At 37.5% G+C, this 14,329-nt stretch overlaps 1 pseudogene; it reads left to right on the top strand.

Annotated features, from left to right (window-relative positions):
• Positions 1–786: 786 nt before the first annotated feature.
• LOC138155411 (large ribosomal subunit protein P1 pseudogene) lies at positions 787–1,313 on the top strand (annotated as a pseudogene).
• Positions 1,314–14,329: the final 13,016 nt, after the last annotated feature.

Raw genomic sequence — 14,329 nt, 5'->3', positions numbered from 1 at the left:
AATATAGCAGACATTTTTATAATACAAAGAACTAGAAACAAAACAGATACTCATAGATTGAGGAATGGCTAAATAAGTTGTGATACCCAAATATAATGAAATATTACTATGCTGTAAGAAACAATGAATATGATGAATACAGAGAAGCATCATAAGACACATGTAAAATGATACAGAGCAAAACAAAATCAATAATATATATACATAAACAAAAAAACTTGAACAAAGTAAAACTAGAACAAAGAAAAAAAACAATAGAACAATCAAAATTTAATGCAATGAAATTCTAATAACTAAACTTGGTCCAAAAAGGAGAGATGATGCCCAGATTAATTAGAGAGGAAGTAAACTACTTAAATAACCCCATCTCAGAAAAAGAAATTGAACAAGCCATCAATGAACTCCCCAGGAAAAAAATCTCCAGGGCCAGATGGATTTACTAGCAAATTCTATCAAACATTTAAAGAACAATTGATCCAATACTTTACAAACTATTCGGGAAAATTGGAGAAGGAATCCTACCAAATTCTTTTTATGACACAAATATGATACTAATACCTAAATCAGGAAGAGACAAAATGGAGAAAGAAAGTTATAGACCAATTTCCCTCATGAATATAGATACAAAAATTTTAAATAAAATATTAGCAAAAAAAGACTACAGCAACTTATCACAAGAATAATACACTTTGATCAGGTAGGATTTATTCCAGGAGTGTAAGAGTGGTTCAATATCAGGAAAATTATCAGTATAATTGATCACATCAACAACAAACTAGCAGCTCTTCAGTTGTCTGTAGAGTGCTTGGTTCTTCTTCGGAAGCTAAGGCCATGTTGGGGTGAACCCTCACTTCAGCCAGCGACTAGCACCACTACAAACAAGCCTCTCCTCATCTGTCTACTGAAATGGCCATCTCCGAGCTCACCTGCATCTACTCTGCCCTCATCCTTCACGACGATGAGGTTACTGTCACGGAAGATAAAACCAATGCCCTCATTAAAGCAGCAGGTGTAAATGTTGAACCATTCTGGCCTGGATTATTTGCCAAGGCCCTGTCCAATGTCAACATTGCAAGTCTCATCTGCAATGTAGGAGTTGGTGGACCTGCCCCAGCAGCTGGTGGTGCTGCCCCTGCTGGAGGGGCTGCTCCTGCTAGCATAGCTGCCCCATCTGAGGAGAAGAAGAAAGAGAAAGCAAAAAAAGAAGAATCCGAGAAGTCCGATGATGACATGGGCTTTGGTCTGTTTGACTAAATATTTTTTGTAACATTAAATAAAAAAGCTTAACTCAAACTTAAAAAAACAACAACAAACTAGCAGAAACCATATGATTATCTCAATAGATGCAGAAAAGGCTTTTGACAAAAATACAACATCTATTCCTATTAAAAACATTAGAAAGTATAGAAATAAATGGAGACTTCCTTAAAATAATAAGTAGCATCTATCTAAAACCATCAGCAAGTATTATATGTAATGGGGATAAGCTAGAAGCATTTCCAATAAGATCAGGGGTGAAACAAGGATGTCCACTATCACCCCTCTTATTCAATCTTGTACTAGAAATGTTAGCAGTAGCAATAAGAGAAAAAAAAGAATCTGAAGGAATCAAATTAGACAAAGAGACTAAGCTATCACTCTTTGCAGATGATATGATGATATATTTAAAGAATCCTAGAGAATCAAGTAAAAAACTACTTGAGATAATAAATAAATTTGGTAAATTTGCAGGATATAAAATAAAACCACATAAATCCTCGGCATTCCTATATATCTCTAACAAAATCCAATAGCAAGAGATAGAAAGAGAAATTCCATTTAAAGTTACTGTAGACATTATAAAATATTTGGGAATCTACCTGCCAAAACAAATCTAGGACCTATATGCAACACAATTACAAAGCGCTTTTTCACACAAATAAAGTCAGATCTAATTAATTGGAAAAACATCTATCGCATGTGGCTAATATAATAAAAATGACAAATTTACCTAAATTAAATTATATATTCAGTGCCATACCAATCAATCTACCAAAAAATTACTTTATAGAGCTAGAAAAAATAGTAGCAAAATTCATTTGGAAGAACAAAATATCCAGAATATCAAGGGAATTAATGAAAAGAAATGCTAGGGAAAGTGGCCTAGCCATACCAGATTTTAATCTGTAGTATAAAGTAGCAGTCATCAAAACTACTTGGTACTGGCTGAGGAATAGAGTAGTGGATCAATGGAATAGGTTGGGTACATGAGACTCAGCAGCCAATGACTATAGTAATCTACTGTTTGATAAACCCAAAGACCCCAGTTTTGGGGATAAGAACTCACTGTTTGACAAAAACTGCTGGGAGAGCTGGAACACAGTATGGCAGAAATTGGGCATAGATCAGTATCTTTTTTTTTTTTTTTGCCTTTTGGAGGGCAATTGGGGTTAAGTAACTTGCCCAAATTTACAAGACTAGTTTTTTTGTGTGGGTATTAAGTGTCTGAGGCCAGAATTGAACTCGGGTCCTCCTGACTCTGGGGCCAGTGCTTTACTCACTGCGCCACCTCGCTGCCCTGCATAGGCCAGTATCTAAAACCATATACCAAAATAAAGTCGAAATGGGTGCATGATCTAGCTATAAAGGCTGATACTGTAAGCAATCTGGGAGAGCAAGGAATAGTTTATCTGTCAGATCTATGGAAAAGGAAAGACTTTTTGATGAACCAAGAGTTAGAGAGCATTATAAAATGCAAAATGGATAATTTTGGTTACATTAAATTGAAAAGTTTCTGTACAAATAAGCCAATGTAACCAAGATCAAGAGGGAAGTGGAAAATTGGGAAAGAATTTTTACAACCATTATCTCTGACAGAGGCCTCATTTCTAAAATATACAAAGAATTGAGTCAAATCTATAAGAGTGCAAGTCATTCCCCAATTGATAAATGGTCAAAGGATATGAATAGGCAGTTCTCAGAAGATGAAATTAAATTATCTATAGGCATGTGAAAAAATGCTCTAAATCACTAGTGATTAGAGAAATGCAAATCAAAACAATTCTGAGGTACCACATCTCACCAATCAGATTGGCGAAGATGACAAAACAGGAAAATGATAAATGCTGGAGAGGATATGGAAAAATTGGAACACTAATGCATTGTTGGTGGAGTTGTGAACTGATCCAACCATTCTGGAGAGCAATCTGAAACTATGCTCAAAGGACTATAAATAATTGCATACCCTTTGACCCAGCAATACCACTTCTAGGGCTGTATCCCAAAGAGATCAGAGAAGTGGGTGGGAGGACCCATATATACAAAAATATTTATAGCAGCTCTTTTTGTGGTGGCAAAGAATTGGAAATCAAGGGGATGCCCATCAATTGGGGAATGGCTGAACAAGTTGTGGTATATGAATATAATGGAATAATATTGTGATATAAGAAATGAGTAGCAGACAGACTTCATAATAACTTGGAGATACTTATATAAACTGATGCTGAGTGAGAAGAGCAGAACCAGGAGAAATTTGTACAGAATTACAGACACAGAGTATTGTATGAAGACTAACTTTGATAGAATGGGCTCCTCTCAGCAAGGTAAGGTTATAAGACAACTCCAAAAGACTCATGATGGAAAGAGATATCCACATCCTGAGAAAGAACTACAGTTTGAATGCAGATTGAAGCAAACTACTTGCTCTCTCTCTCTTGTGTTTTGTTTTGTTTCATTCCTTCTTTCTCATTGTTCACTCCATTGGTTATAATCCTTCTCTACAACCTGACGAATGTTTAATGTGAAGGTATTTGTAGATCCTATATTTGATTGCATGCCACCATGGGGGCAGGAGGGGAGGAGAGGCAGGCAGAGAAAATTTGAAACTCGAGGGACTATGGAACTGAATGTTGTAAATTAAACTGAATGTTTAATTAAAATTAAATAAACAAATTAATAAGAAAAATAAATAAATATTTTTGTACATATTAAAAAAAGAAGAGATGATTAGGTAACTCCCTCAGCTTCTTTGTAGAGGTATGACCTTGGGGCATATAACATCTATCTATCTATATAATTTTTTTGATCATTGGTTAATTTTGCTACATTTCTTCCCTCTTTGTTATTCTTTGTTTTAAGAGGTAATTTTCTGGAAGGGAAAGAAGTTGAGAAGGCATACAATGAGAAATGTAGGTAATGTAAATAGATCAATAAAAATCCATTTTTAAAAAAGAAAATGAAAAAGGACTCAAATTTGTTTATAAAGAATTGATACAATTCTCCTTCTATTTGGTTTTATTTTCCACCTTATGGATCTTCTCAGCCTTATAGTACTACTTCAGGTAGTTAGGTCATCCCTTGATGTTGCCAAAGGGACAATTCCATTCCAAACTCTCATCATGTAAATAATTCACTATAGGGCAAAATCCAGGTTTTGTCTTCCCATATTGTTGCCCATTCCATTTCCACCTCAGGTACCACACACTCTCTCTTTGGCCCAGAAATTCTTAGCATTCCTCCAGAAATCTAGAACTAGGGAACTCTTACCACTTGGCCTGTTGGGCTCCCCTCTACAAGGCTGGCATTTCCTGGCTAAGATTTTTTTACTACTGTCTTCCACAGTTGAGTTCAGAAATTTGGGGTCTATAATGTGAAAATAGGTTCAATATGAATGTATATATAGAGAACTTATATCAAATTACACATGATCTTGAGGTGGGGGGAGGGGAGAGATGGGGAGAAAATTTGTAACTCAAAATCTTATGGAAGTGTATGTTGAAAACTAAAAATAAACAAATACATAAAAAAAAAACAAAGAAATATGGGGCCTAGTTACTGTTGGTGCTCTATTTTTGGCCATGGCTATTGTCATCTCTAAAGTCAAGTTTTACCATTGTCTTTCCATGGCTGTCATGGCTGGGACTGAAAGGGACTTGTGTTATCTGGATGGGGAAAGAGGGGTAACCATAGACTAAACCATAGAGATATTTCCATTTGTATTGGTGGGAGGAATATACACACTAATGAAGTCACAGATACTTTAAAAGATTTGACTATTTTACTTCTTATTTTTTCAAAATTTACTCATTGAATCATTTGTCAAAAATGATGATAATATTGGAATATGAGTCCCACAGGGAAAGGTTTTGGCCTCAAGAGCCATTTATTATTGGTCTTTAAACATTATAAAAGGTTATACTAAGTGATTTAATAATTCAACAAACTACACATATTTTATATATATATATATATATACACATACATATATATATGTAATATGTATATTTGGTGCTCCACCAAAAATTAAAATTAGCTCTTTATTTTTATTTTTTTACTTTTTTTTGCTTTTTGGAGGGGGGGAAGGCAGGGCAATTGGGGTTAGGTGACTTGCCCAAGGTCACACAGCTAAGTGTATGTTAAGTGTCTGAGGTCAGATTTGAACTCAGGTCCTCCCGACTCCAGGGCTGGTGCTCTATTCATTGCACCACCTAGCTGCCTCTTTACCTTTCTTTAAAATCCATTTTTAATATCTTTGATTTTTACACCATCTTTATTTCCTAACATATTTTCTCTTTTCCTACAAAGGTACCCTTTATAATAAAGGGGAAAAAGAAAGGGGAAAAAAACCCGTATTTAGAGAAAATTTAACCAGCATATCAGCAAAGTTCAATATTAATAATAACAATAGCTAATATTTATATATTTCCAGGAACTGTGTTAAGTGCTAAACAAATATTGTCTCATTTGACCCTCGAAAAAACCCTGTGAGTCAGGTACTATTAGTCTACCCCTTTTAGTGATAAGGAATCTGAGGCCAACAAAGGTTTATTGACTTACCCAGGGTCACACAGCCAGGGAGCCTGTGAGTCTGAATTTTCACTTCCTGATTCTAGGCCGCTACCCACTATTCTAGAACTCTACCCACTGTAGCACCTTGTCATTTAACCTTTAAACTCCAGTTTCCTCATTTGTAGAAGGGTGATATTGACAACACCTACTTTACAGAATTAGTATAGGGATCAAATGAGATCATACACGTAAAGTGTTTTTTTTCAAACCTTAAAAACTATCTATAAATGTTAGCCATTAGGTTTAGATGCAGTATTCTGCACCCCCCACCTTTTCAAAGCAGGAAGTTGTGTACTCACATCTCTTTTTTGAGGTCAAGAGTGGTCTTAATTTCTCAAAATCCTGTTTTGATAATTTCACCATTCTTTCAATTTATATTGCTGAGTTATTATATATATTATTTTTCTTCATCCTGGTTACTTTACTTAACATCAGTCCCTATAAGTCTTTCCATATTTGCCTGCATTTGTTATGTTTATAATTTCTTATAGCACAGTAGTATTCTATCACTTCATATACAACAGTCTGGTCATTTTCCAATCAACAGGTACCTACTTTGAGCTAATTCCTTTAATATTGTTACAAGATAACATTTTACATGGATTAGCCAATTATGTATGTGCCATTGTGCATGCCCTCAGGAGGATTATATTCTACTCTGGACAATATCACAGTCATGTGTGAGTGTGTGTGTACACATATATTTGTGTATATATATATATATATATATATATATATATACACACACATATGCATGTATATATGTAACAAGTTAAGTTATAAGGGTGTTGGTCTGCAAGTTTGGTTAAAGGAGGCAAAGAAGCTAGGTGATATATATTTATATCATTTATTCCCTTAAAGGTAGCTGAATACATACCTGTATGGAGCCAGATAAATCTGACTGACTGAACAAAGAATGAGAAGGCTTACATACATTTTAGAACCATCCCAATTCAATGTGTCCCTCAAATTTATGATCTCCATGTATGTTTAATCATGGCATGAGAAAGGAATTTTCTTAATTGAATAGGTGGTAAATACAATAAGATAAGACAGTTGACAAAGTGTTAATTGAAATTATGACCCAGGACATCTGTGTTTTCTTTACCATCAACATGCCATAACATAGTATATGTCCAAAAAATATTAAGATAAGAAAAGGTCCCATTACTCAAGGTAGTGTCTTGGGTTAAGGGTCTCATCCTTAATGGCCATAAAGTCAGCCCCATCTGACGTTGTTGACATAGGAAGAGGTATTCTTTGAGTTTACTCAGAGCTGTTAGGTCCAGGTTCTTCTGGTTGATTAGTTCAGGCTCTTGCTCTTATTGGGGGTTCAAAATGATATAAAATTATCAAGGGCAAAGTTGAAATCCAAAAAAAGTATTCTTAAGAAAATTCAAGGAGGTAAAAGATACTTGCAGCTGGTGGAGATTAGGCAAGGCTTCATGGATGGGACTGCTACTGACCTGTCTTAAAGGAAGGCCAAGTATTCTAAGAGAGATAAGCAGGCAGTGCATTCCAGGAAAGGGATTAAGGAAGTGAGTAGAGATAATTTTTTCCAAGAGTTTGGCAATGAACTAATGAAGATATATAGGGCTTATAATTTGAGGGATTTATAGAATCAAGGAATATTTTTTAAGAATAGGGGAAACCAAATCTGGCCTCAGACACTTGACACACTTACTTAACACTTAACCCCAACTGCCCTCCAAAAAAGGCAAAAAAAAAAAAAAAAAAAGAACAGGGGAAACCTAAACATGTTTATAATCAGGGGAGAAAGAGCCACCAGATAGAGGTTGAATCACTAACTAGAAAAGGAAAGATATAGTGTAGATAGGTCAAGAAGGAGACAAGAATGAATGGGGAAAGAACTACAAATTGAGAGGTCAGCCTTAACAGTGAAAAGGATAGTTTCACCCTCTAAAACTGGAGCAAAGAGAGAGAGGATGGATGAAGATGTGAAGAGGTTTTAAGGTGAGTATTGGATGAGAAATAAAGGGTCTAGTGATGGATGGCCTCAGTCTTCTCAGTAAAGTAGGAGGTAAGGTCATCTGCTGAGAAAAAGAGGAGCTGGGAATCAAGTTGGTGGGTTTAAAAAAAAAAGGAGAGGATTTGGAACCCTACTGAAGGAAGTGTGGTAGGCAGTCAATTAGAGAGGCATCAATAGATTGCTGTGCAGCAGTGATAACCCAGGTGAGGGGAAGGAACATATATGGAAAATACTTGTGGGACCAGGGAAGACACATATCTCAGGATACACATTCAGGGTACACAGGTCACATATTTTTTTTCCAAGGTAGCTCATGCCTTTGCAGAGAGTTGCTTTCTTTGGAGAGTTGGGGCACTCTGCTGCTTCTTGTCCTGGGTGGTGATACTATTGATTCTGCTGTTTTCTGCTGGGCATCTTGCTGTTACTACTCTCTGCTACCATCTGCTGGTCTTTTACTATTATGCTTCCTCTTCTCCTGTATGAAGGATTCTGGGGTTTGTTTTTAGCTTGATAGTCCCAAGGGGCCACCTTTAGAGCTCTTTTATACTGCAGCCATAATTAACCAGATAGTTGGAAAAGCCCAAAGACATCTTGGAGACTTTCTTTTGAACAGATTCTTCTTCTTCCATACTTAGAGGCCATTCTCTGCCTCCTGTCTTACCTAGCTGTAATCACTGAATGGGTACTGCCTCAAACTGAGACCTGTTGAAGAACTTAGTTTAAAAAGGCCACAGTGTCTCACTGCATCCTGGGATGTGAATGTCAATAGTAACTGTTTCTCTTTTGACAACAACCCTGAAGATCTTCTCCTCCCAGTTTGATATTTTTTTCTTTTTTGATTAAAGGGGCCATCCCTTGACTCACTTCTTAAAGAGGCTTATTCACTAAATGGGCTTTACCTCACTCAAAGTGAGAATTTGAAAAGGGCTTACCTAAAAGGACAAGGGTCTCCCATTTCATTCTGGGCCATCTCCAGTTGTCCTGATGAGTGGACTGGGCCCAGATGGCTCTGGAAGAGAAAGTGAGGCTGGTGACTTTGTTCAGCCCTCCCTCACTCAAATCCAAGTCAACTAAAAGTCATATTGATGGGGGGAAGGCAATAGGTTATACAGGAACTCTGATCCTTATCAATGACCAGAATCCCTGCGATTCAGTCTGGAAAGGATTCAGTAGGCCCAAGCAGACTTGGAGTCAGGATTGTAAAAGTTTATTGTTATGCTTTACAGCAGGTAAGAGTCCTTAGGGAACCTGCAAGTTAATTGTTACACTGTCCAGCGGGCAAGAGTTCTTAGGGAACCTGCAAACTTAAAGAAGACATAGGCATAGTTTTTAAGGAGTCTAGGCAATTAATCAGATGTCAATTATGCTAACTAGGTGAGTAAGGGTGGGATTAGGGAGGAGTTAAGGAGTGGTCCTTAAAGGAACACGCACTTTTAATGTCAACTGCAAAGGAGTATTGCCCATAATTCACTGGGGAATACCCCAAGGTGGGGTCTACCTGGAGGTGTGTTTTTAGGCCTGAAACATCACTAAGTCAGCTATCGGTCAAGGGCTGACTGAGAAGTGCCTAGTCTGTCACAAATCAGTGTCATGTTTGTCAAGATGGATGTTGGGAACCGAGGCAAACTGAGACTCGGTATGTGGATAATTGGCTGAGAAGTTAACCTTTTTATAATATATAATATTACGTATAATATTATATATTATAATATAATAGGGCATTGAAGAATTCATGGGTGCAGCTGGCCACTTTACTAAGGGGAGATAACATTTGCCTAAGCTAAAATGTTTATAGATGGTTTAGTGAAGGATTCATAGGTGTAGCTTGTTATTGTTCCAAGCAGAGATAAACAGTTCGTGGGTTGTTGCTGGGCAGAGTGCTGGCAGGAGGAAGGCGCAGAGTTAATGCTCTGAGGCTGGGGGGGGGGGGGGGCGAGGGGAGAAATGTGATTTTACAGACTGATTTTACAAATTGATTTTACAAACTGATGTTACAAACTAATATTACAGACTGATACTACAAACATAGATCCCAAGCACCCCATCAATATCATCATTTCCTTGATGTCATGGTCTTCGAAAAACAAAAGACAAACACAATGTATATCTGGCTACTGGATCCAGATGGCTCTGGAGGAGAAAGTGAGGCTGGTGACTTTGCCTAGCCCTCCCTCATTTACATCCAATTTACTTTCAAGTCATGGCATCATGACTTGATGTTGTGGTCTTCTTTGAGAACAAAGGAAAAACAACACAGGCAGCTAGGTAGCATAATGGATAGAGTACTGGATCTGGAGTCAGGGAAACCTGAAAGACATTTACTAGCTGGGTGACCCTGGGCAAGTCACATTATCCTCCGTTTCCTAATTTGTAAAATGAGGATAATAATGGCACCTACTTCACAGGGTTGTTGTGAAGACCAATGAGATCACACTTTAAAGTGCTGCTTTCCCCCCCCCTTTTTGGAGGGTGATTGGGGTTAAGTGACTTGCCCAAGGTCACACAGCTAGTAAGTGTGTCAAGTGTCCAAGGCCGGATTTGAACTCAGGTCCTCCTGACTCCAGGGCTGGTGCTCTATTCACTAAGCCTACCTGCCCCCTAAAGTGCTTCTTATAATGCCTGGCATATAGTAGGTGCTTAATAAATACTTATTTCCTTTCTGCCTTCTTTTGTACTTGCTTAGTTTGATTCTTTTACTTGGTTATGATTAGAAACATCCTTTTATTTCTTTTCATCCTTTTGGTCTGTGCAAACCATTATCAGAAGCGCCTATCAGCAAAACTGCAAAGGAGTTGGATGAAGTTGTAATGAGGTGAATTGTCTCATTTCTCCCTCACCCTGATCTGCCATTCCAGATCTCATGCAAATCACAGGTTAGACTAGAGTGCAGAAAATTTTTAAGTCTGGTGGCCTTTGCCTTATTTTCCACCACAACAATCAGAATTTCAATGTCCTTCTCTCTCCCCATATCATGCTTTTTACTTCTTGGGAGGATCAAATAAGATAGTGTATTTGAAAATATTTTAAAAGTGGTGATATAGCTGTGTCAGCTATTTTTATGAAAGACATTTTTTTCCCTTTTTTATGCTTATTTACTTTTTTTTTAGCATTTTTTTGTACTGAGTTCCAAATTTTCTCCCACCTCCAGCCCCTCCACCATGCATTGAGAAGGCAAACAATAGAATACCCATTACACATGTGAAGTCATACAAAACACATTTCTTTATTAGCCATATTGCCAAAAAGTAAGAAAGATAAAGTGAAAAAAATGTACTTCATTCAGTTCTCTCTCTGGAGATGGATAGCATTTTGGATTAGTCCTTTAGAATTGTAGTGGATCATTGTACTGATCACAGTAGCTAAGTCATAAAAGACATTTTGAATGAATACTCCAGACAGGGATTATACTAAATGTAGCGCAAGTGCAATATTTACAGCTCCCATGATCATGCTAAAGACCGTGACTATAAATATCACATGACGTTCAATCACAAAATATACCAAATGCTCCATATAGAGGACAGAAATGAAGCATTTATTTAGATACCAGAATACCAAATCCCAAAACCAGTAAGCCAATTCCATCTTAGTCCCAAAGATATTCAGAAGTCATGATAACAATGAGGGCCACAGCATTCTTTAGCCTTCCCACAAACCAATACATGATCAATATTTACTCACAAACCTTTCTCCTTGCCTGAGCACCTGTCTTTCCCACCTTCTTTCTGGCTCTACCAGCTTCCTGTGGGCTCTGCTTCCCTTCAGCAAACTCCTCCCACCACAGGCTCCATGTGACTACATTCAGCCTATTAGGGGACAGAATTTGTCTTCACAGCAGGAAGCTTCCTGTGGGCTCTGCTGCACCCTTCAGCAAATTCCCTCCATCACAGGCTCCACGTGATTACATTCAGCCTATTAGGGGGAAGAATTTACTTTCAAAGCAGGGGAGGTCTTCAAACTCCCCCCTAGGTCTATTAAGGGGTAGGGAAGATCTTCAAATTCCCATTCCCATTCCACTAAGGCTAGAGATAAAAGAACAAACTAACAAGATAGTTGCTGCCCTCAAAGACCTTACATTTTAAAAGAAGAAGACTCAGGAGTTTGCTTGTAAATATTTAACAACCAACTCTCCAGAAAAAAAAATGAACCAAACCCAACAACTGTATGCAGGACAAACTTTTTTCCTTTCCTTTTTTTTTTTTTTTTTTTGGAGAGGGGAAGGTAGGGCGGTTGAGGTTAAGTTACTTGTCCAAGCTCACATAGCTAGTTGTGTGTGTGTGTGTGTGTGAAGTATCTGAGGTCACATTTCAACTAAGGTCCTCCTGAGTCCAGGGCTGGTGCTCTGTTCACTGCACCACCTAGCCACCCCTAGGACAGACTTTTAACTTCAATCTGCATTATTAACCATTTTCCCCATCACTTTATTAAGTCTAGGAAATCAACAATAAGTCACATCCTGATTTATAGTGTTTGTCAATTTATGAAATATAAATGCTCTCACTAAAAATTTAGCAACCAGTTTATCAAGAGTCTTTTTAAGTTGACTCCTGGGAAGATAATACATAAAGAGGAGATAAAAGTGTAAAAGGGCAGGAGAGGAAGGATGAAAGTACAATTTGGAAATGAATGAAAAATTGGCAATAGACTGGTAACTTGGCTCAAGAAGGTGAAAGCTCGCCAATCAGAACCCAACCTTGTTGGGGCTGGAGTCTGACCTCTGGTGAGAGAAGGCCAGAGTACAAGCAGCATGACTTACAGGTGACCTGGGTGGGGCAGGGGAGAGGGGATGTAGGGGGTAGTGAAAAGGGGTCAAAGAGGGTGAAGAGGGGAGGTAAAATGAAGTTAAATGTGAGTTCAATCCAGTTCAATCTATTCAAACATTTATTGAGCTCTACTACTTGCAAGATGTTGTGCCAGAATGTAAAGGGAAGGTCCTACAGAATTTCTTTCTCTGGAGGACTTTAAAAAAATGTTTAAGTCGATTTAGGTATTGTTTATTCAGAATAAAAGGATATTGAGATCATCTTGTTCCAGAGGACAGAACTAGGATAAATGGATGAAAATTGTGAGAAGGTAAATTTAGGTTTGATATAAGAGAATACTTCCAAACAATTAGAGCTATCTAAAATGGAATGGTCTGTCTTAAGAGGCGGTAGGTTCCCATTTACTAGAAGTCTTTAAGGCAAGCTGGTGAGACCATTTGTCAGGTATGTTGTGGAGAAGGATCTATTTTAAAAATTTTTTCTTTTTTTTTGTTTGTGACATTTTGGAGTTATTTTCAGTTGTGTCAGACTCTCCATGACCCCATTTGGGGTTTTCTTGGCAAAAATGCTGGAGTGATTTGCCATTTCTTTCTCCAGCTCATTTTACAGATGAGGAACTAAGGCAAAAAGGATGAAATGATTTGCCCTGGGGTCACAGAGCTAGTATCTGAGACCAGGAGTCTTCCTGACTCCAGGCCCAGCACTCTCTCCACTATGCCACTTAGCTGCCCCATTTTCTAATCTAACCCCCTCATTTTTTATAAATGAGAAAACCCCCCATTGTGTTCTTAACAAACATCAAAGAACATGACCATTTCAATAAACAAAGAACAGAAAAGAGGGCTGTGTACAAGACTGTAAACTTTTTTATGTTATTCTACTCCAGGCTGTCCTCCTGACTCTCCGGACCTTCTTTACCCTGAACACCACAGACTTCTCTATCCTAGAAATTCATTTCTCAGGCCTTGGATTTCTCACATTAGAAGGATCTTCTGCCCTACAGCCTTTTTCTATGATTGGATGATTCATTATGGAATCTCCATTTGTAGGCCAACTCCCAGGCCAACTATGTCTTCATTCCTTTCTATTCTGTATTCCTCACTTTCTCTACCATGGTCCTGATAACTTATCCCTTCTTTCCATTTGTTTTTATGTGTTATTTTTTATCTGCTCCTTGAGGACAGGGACTATTCTGCTTATATTTGTATGATCAGCTTTTAGCACAGTGCCTGACACACAGCAAATGCTTACTAAATTCTTGACTTAAATGAATTTATTTGAGGAGAGTTTTTTTTAATGTATGTTGAATTTAAGGAGATGGTAACTGAATTGTCCTGTGTGTTCCCTCATGAACTTCTTGCATGTTTTTCAAAAAGTTTTTCAATGACTCACTTTTCTTTCTTTTCATTTCCTCCTTCTTTTCTTCTTTCTTCTACTTTCCCTTTTTCTCTTTACCTTTTCTTGCTCTCACTGAGACCTGGAACCCTCCTGAAGACATTGCATCATTGACTACCCTTTCTTAATTTAATATGTTTTATTTTTTCCCCAATTACATATCTAAACAATTTTTAACATTTTTAAAAGTTTTGAGTTACAGATGAGAATTTGATTAGGGTGATAAATTTGGTTAGAACAAGCCCCAAAGAATGAGAAGTTGCTGAGTTATGGTAATAGAAGAAAATTTTGGAAATGGCAATGAGTTACAAAGAGTATTCTGAGAAACTGATAGATGCCCTTCAATTGTGGAAAT

The sequence above is a fragment of the Petaurus breviceps genome, unplaced genomic scaffold (assembly GCF_028583685.1).
Source record: "Petaurus breviceps papuanus isolate PSGF00001 unplaced genomic scaffold, PetGlider_PUasm1.0 91133, whole genome shotgun sequence".
In the NCBI taxonomy this organism is placed as follows: Eukaryota; Metazoa; Chordata; class Mammalia; order Diprotodontia; family Petauridae; genus Petaurus; species Petaurus breviceps.
The sequence above is the reverse complement of the archived record's forward strand: the minus strand, read 5'-3'. Positions and strand labels throughout refer to the sequence as shown.